The sequence below is a fragment of the Triticum aestivum genome, chromosome 5B (assembly GCF_018294505.1).
Source record: "Triticum aestivum cultivar Chinese Spring chromosome 5B, IWGSC CS RefSeq v2.1, whole genome shotgun sequence".
Taxonomy (NCBI): Eukaryota; Viridiplantae; Streptophyta; class Magnoliopsida; order Poales; family Poaceae; genus Triticum; species Triticum aestivum.
Window position 1 is genome coordinate 651,477,192 of NC_057807.1, and position 6,000 is coordinate 651,483,191.

Below are 6,000 nucleotides of genomic sequence, written 5' to 3' on the forward strand. Positions count from 1 at the left end.
TCTACCACCGCATGGCCGCCGCCGCCGCTCGCCTCTTTCTTCCCGTAGCTCCTGCAGGACGACGCCTCCCCATCCTCCATCAGCCGGGTCGGGCGAAGGTCGCCGGCATCTTCGCGCTGCCACCTCTGCCCGTCCTCCTCTCTCGCCCAGCCACCACCGTTGCAAGGAGCAGGGAAGATAGGAGACGACGACAAGAAGCAATGGGTTGGTTGCGGTGGGCTTGAGCTGAGCAGGGGCCGGGTTAAGGTAGGTGTTGACGGCCTGGATCCGTCGACGGGGGTCTGCCGGGCATGGCGGCTGCTGGAAGGGCAGCAGCGGCCTGTGGGGAGTCGGCGGCACGGCAGCGACATCTATGGAGAAGAATGGCCCAGCAGGCTCGTGTAGACAGGAGATTCTCGGGGTGTTTGTCAATTGGGCAGATGGCGGCCATCGGAGTTTCTTCAATCGATCTGGACAGGGCCACCACAGCGTACGCGAGGGCTGGAGGTGAGTGACCCTCTGGAGCCGCTTCCTCTCCCAGTTTTTTACTCCTTGATTTTTAGATCCTCTCCCAGTTTTTCACTACTTGATTTTTAGATTATTTGATAATCTTATTTGATTTCTCAATTTCTGGTTACCTATGACGAGTAGAAGAAGAATTTTGACAAAGGGTTTGATGAATAAGAACAGGTGAATTCAATTTGCCTTGAATATAGTCGCGTGTGTTCCCGCATTTTGATGTTTGATTTTTTTTTCTGTGTAAGAGAGCAAATGACATGATTTTGTACTCCTATTACCTACTGACAGAAGATACATTTGTAAATGAAGGTCTCAATAATGTTTGTTTTTACCTTGTGGTCTGATAGACCAGTACATACTGTTGGTCATGTTAACAAAAGATTTTGTCATCCCTCTGTATGAGCTGTAATAATATTTACATATATCTTTGACTGTGCAGATTCAGATTTTTCTCCTTCCTCGCCTCATTGACATGCTCTGCATCTTCAGCTTGCAGGTTGTGGTCTTTCACTTCTCCTCTTGTTGGTTTGCTCTCTGGTTAAGCCATGGAAGACACGCTTCGATTACTTGGCTCCTCAAGGTATGGTGCATATTGCCTCTGATTTGCTTATTTGAGTGTACTTTTATACAGAAAATTTCATTTGCTTATTTTCAATTCTTTAGGGATATGAGAAGAGAGCTCTATTGTTGGCAGTGGCTGCATAATTTCGACAAGTGAATGGTTGATCTTTGCTATGTGGATTGTGGACCGATGGCATAATCTGTATCTAAGGTTGGAGATTCTGAATTAGGTACGAGAAAGATGACAGTCACTTTGTTTTCACTATATTAGTTTACTGAATATTTTTAAGGTTGGAACTGCATGATCAAAGTGACAATATAACTAAATGTTCGAAGAAACTTAAGGCTAGACACCACATTAATTTCCTTTTTAATTTGAATTTATAAGCAGACACCTGAATTTAGCTTGATACAGATCCTATGATCCCTTGGAAGCCTATATTGTAAAATTTGAGCAGTTCCCATGACAGAATTTATATTAGAACTTACTTTCTCTTTCCAAATGCCCATATATTTTGTTGCTCTATAATTCAACTTATACGCATTTAGCAGCGTATCTTTATCATGTTATCCAGTTCTTACCATACCATGTGGTAGCTAAATGTGCTGATCTACCCCTGCAGAATTAGTACCGTTTTTCAGCTATGTGTAATTAATCAGCTACTTCCATTTTTTGATGATTAATTTTTAAATAAAGGTTCAGAGAATGGCTTCTATTGCCTTCCAGACCACCTGGTAAAGGATGAATAGGTGTTGGTTGCCATCCAGATCTCCGTCTTGGATGCTGGGAGCAATTCTCAAATTGTTTGTGCATGAATTGACCGATTCTCCTTTCTCTTGCAGAGTGTCTTGTTTATCTGAGGTGGATTCTTATCTTCTTATCCACATGCTTGCTAAATGTACATTTTTCTTTCATTTTAGCTAGAAAGCAAGCAGCCTTACACGATTTAGATATCTTTTACATGAACTTCTTATGCAACCAGTATGTTATGAATATGCAATGGCACACATTGTTTCTTTAGTGAGAAATTCCTGAACATACTCTCTATTGTGTTATGGGAGTCTGATGTACCAGCCCATGTGGCTGATTGTGTTATGGGTGATTTGCCCAAGCACCGTTAAGTTACAAAGTTTTGCTTTACTTCCAAAAAAAGGTCTGTTGAAACGTGCCTATTGACCACCAAAAACCACTTTATTTTTTGTGTATGTTCGCCATTTTAGTCCAATTGTTGATATGCTGCCAACAACTTTTCCATCCCCTCTTTCTTACTATTTAGTTATTTCCTCAGGCAAGTTGATGGTTATTTCTACTATTGCTAATTTAGTTTTGGTTCTATCTGTGTGCATGGCATGCAGGCCTTCCCAGGAGATGCAGTTCTGAAATTTGTCACAGTTCTATGGATCTATTATTGTGAGAACCGATGATATATGGTGAGTTGTCTGACACCATCATTTCTCCTTTCTAGCGCTTGAGTTGACAAATTTCATGTAATCAAATGGAGTCCCTGCATCTTAAGATGTCATCCATTTATCACATGTAATGTGTTGTTTCCCTTTTATGCGCCAGAGTTCTTTCCTATATTCTGAGCATCAAAGCCCTTTTAGATTGTATACTGGACATGATTTTATCTACTTTAATATATGCTTTATGCGCGTCTGAAAGTGTCCACTATGTTTATTTGCTCCATGAATTTAACTGTTGTATTTGCTAAGAATAGTGTAATTTTCTGGGTCACAATTACCTTTAAACATCAACTACGTTCTTATTCCTATCAACGATCTAAGTAAAACATGAAAAACCTGGGTTTTCCTTTGTCTCTGGCCAGTGTTATATACTTATTCGATACCTACTATCCTCTATATATACTTGTGTTTTCCCCCTCCAATATAGGTGCCTGGACTATGACCTCTGCCTTTTGACGGTTGCTTTTCCTTTGCTACTAGGTATTGTTCTTGTATTCAAGAGTTTTGTTTCTACAATTGCCTTTGACGTACCTACACATCAATCATTTGCCAAATTAAAACAAATGACCTTCTCAAAACATATGCATGCTTTCGACACCCTGAAGAGATGTGTTTACTTTACCCGCAAACTTCTATACACGGACTGTTTAATGAATTTTAATGTGTGGTTGTGTGATGTATACTTCAGTAAATATTGCTTCTCCAATTTACAATATTATTATGGGGAAAATTTGACACATAAAAATGCACACAAGTTATGAATATTTTTAGCTCAATTGATAATTGTTCGTCAAAAGAGATCACACAATACCCCTTGCTCTGAATTATTTAGATTGAAGCCATACTCTGTGTAGACATGCAGTTATTTTTAAAGTAAAAGAAAATAATTATTTACTGGTAGTAGGATCACAGCGGCAAATTACTGTGTCTCAGGTTTGAAAGCAGGTAGAATAACGAGAAAGTTTGGATACGTCAATTTCTTTTTTCTTATATTTAATTTCCTAATGTATGATGGTGGAGTTGCATCTCTTTACTGTCATCGAGGAAAAGGATGACCAAGCTCAGCAGTCCAATCTTTGTCTTTGGCACTAGGAAAGTTGCCTAAAAGATATATAATGCCGGTCCATGTATTTAGTTGTTTGTGCCGCAGCCTGTGTGCTTCCATTTGCTTTCTAACATTAATGGGGTACATGTACATGTACTAAGAACCGTTTGACTATATGTGACCATCAAGAGAACTAATATTTCCTGTCATCTATTCATTTCGGCCTTATCATCTCACTTTCGTTTGTTACATCTTGTTCAATATCATTGTTGTATCAATGCTACCCATCTACCCTATATGCATGTCGTAATTCGTAAACCTTGACAAAAGCAAAGAACATGCTTAATCAAAAAATTCAATGAACATAGGGTCCACTTGGCACTGAATCTTATATTTACTAATTGGAGGCACCTTTCAAGTCTTCTAATTAATCCACATCATCACAATTAATTAGACAGTTGGATTATAAAATTAACGACCAAGATAAGAAGAAAACTTGCGTAACACAGATGGTTCCGGCTGTCCAAAATAATGGCATATGACACGGCCAATGTGTTGAAACAAGAAAAAAAACATCCATCTGTTCCTTTAAAAAAATGATAGACTCCTTCCATAACAACTCTCGAGGATCTGTGAAACACAGTTTTACATGCAGGATCCATGAAACTCTTCTGCCAATTAAAGAAAGGAAAAACAGCGCTCCTTAAAGAAAACATCCCATCGCTCCTGTGCATCTTTTCAGGCAACTTCCGCTTCTTTGGTCCATTAAAACAACATCTGACACGCGAAAATTCTCTTCTGAGCCCGGTCTCAGCTGATCTTGAAATCAGAGTCGTCCAGATACATTAAGATCCGAGCCAGGAGCTTTATTCTCTTCTGTATTTCCGTTGTACAGAGGGAGAAAAGAAAGCGGGCCTGCGTCATTAATTGCTGTGCGCGGCACGGCCGTTTGCCGGATCAGGCTCGGTCGCACGGCCCGGTAATATTTCTGAGCCGTCTTGACGGCCCGACGACTTTTCAGCCAAGTCTCGTCTGCTGTGTGCTTAGGTGCTTTTTTTTATGCATGCAGATAAATCCGCCGTCTGCTGCTCGCAACCATGCAGGCACAGGCACCCCTTTCTAAACAATCTGTGTGATGTTTACCCTGTAAGAATTCCTATAAAGATGCCAAACCCGCGACACACATTTCGCTAATCAAAATCACAAAGGCGTGTTACTGTTACCCACATGCTGACCGATGTGCTTCATGTCGCGCATAACATGACGACATCAAGTCAGTACTAATCACCACAGCACACTAAGTACGAAACAGACGCACACACAGCAACTGCTGCTGTAGTGGCAACGACAGTGTTACCATCTGCAAGGCACAAAGAAACTTACTGAGCCCGTCTATGTTTGATTGTTTCGGTGCAAACGTCCTCCTCATCGGGTCCATCATGCATCCGTGTCGTCGCCACCAAGGTTGCACACTGCGCTGGACTCGCTCCTATCCGCCGAAAATGCAGCAACCTCTGCGAACAAGGCAGTGTCATTTGGATCGTGCTTGCTGAACCTTCTTCCAGGGGAGGAGGGACCATGATCCAACTCCTCCAAGCAAGCGCGCATTTTGATCGTGCTTGCTGAACCCTTCTTGCCAACGCATTCCTTACTCCAGCAGGATTTGCCTCCATCCAGAAGTCACCGGAACCAGCTGCCGGCGCCGCTGTGCACTACAAAACTCCGGCGAGAACACGGCACCTGTGAGGAATGAGACCGATTTGGTCGACAACCCTTGGGTCCCAGGCATTATGATCTCCTAGCGGGCCCAGACTTCAACACGTGCCACCTGGACCGCAGACCTGTTCCGCGGCCCACAATAGTTTTCACGTCCCGGGCCGTGGCGCAGAGCCTCGCTGTAACGGAAACACTCCCCGCCCTACAAAACTGGCCCACACCAAACGACGGTACACACTCGTATCGCGGCCGTATACATTTTTAACGCGGGTTGCGTTCTGACGCAGCAGAGCGGTTTTTTCGCATCCCAAGGTGCCTACGATCGGCACAAATTTCGGGCTCATCTGAGCCCGAGCACCAAAACGCCTTGTCCACATCTGACACGTCCAATTTAAACAATAAAAAAGGTATCCATCGTTTCTTTTAAAAAAGAGACAGCTGCCACTCAAACAAAAAAAAGGCATCCTTACATAACAGCTCATCTATGAAACTCTTCTTGCCAGCTAAAACAAGGAAAGGCATCTGTGCCTAAAAAAAAGGGAAAACATCTCCATGGGCACCTGTACATGGATGGACCTTTCAAGCCTTCTCACTAATCCACATCATCAAAACTAACTACACAAGTGAATTGTAATTGTAAGTCCAGGATTTAGAATACATCGACACAACTTTATTACGCAAGTTTTGGAGTCCTGGGCAGCCACAACTTACAAGTT

At 42.4% G+C, this 6,000-nt stretch overlaps 1 long non-coding RNA gene across 1 annotated transcript; it reads left to right on the top strand.

Moving 5' to 3' along the window:
* Positions 1–1,245: 1,245 nt before the first annotated feature.
* On the top strand, positions 1,246–2,868 carry LOC123117410 (uncharacterized). The gene is made up of 3 exons (XR_006457365.1): positions 1,246–1,289; positions 1,757–1,921; positions 2,416–2,868. It is a non-coding gene; the product is annotated as an uncharacterized lncRNA (long non-coding RNA).
* Positions 2,869–6,000: the final 3,132 nt, after the last annotated feature.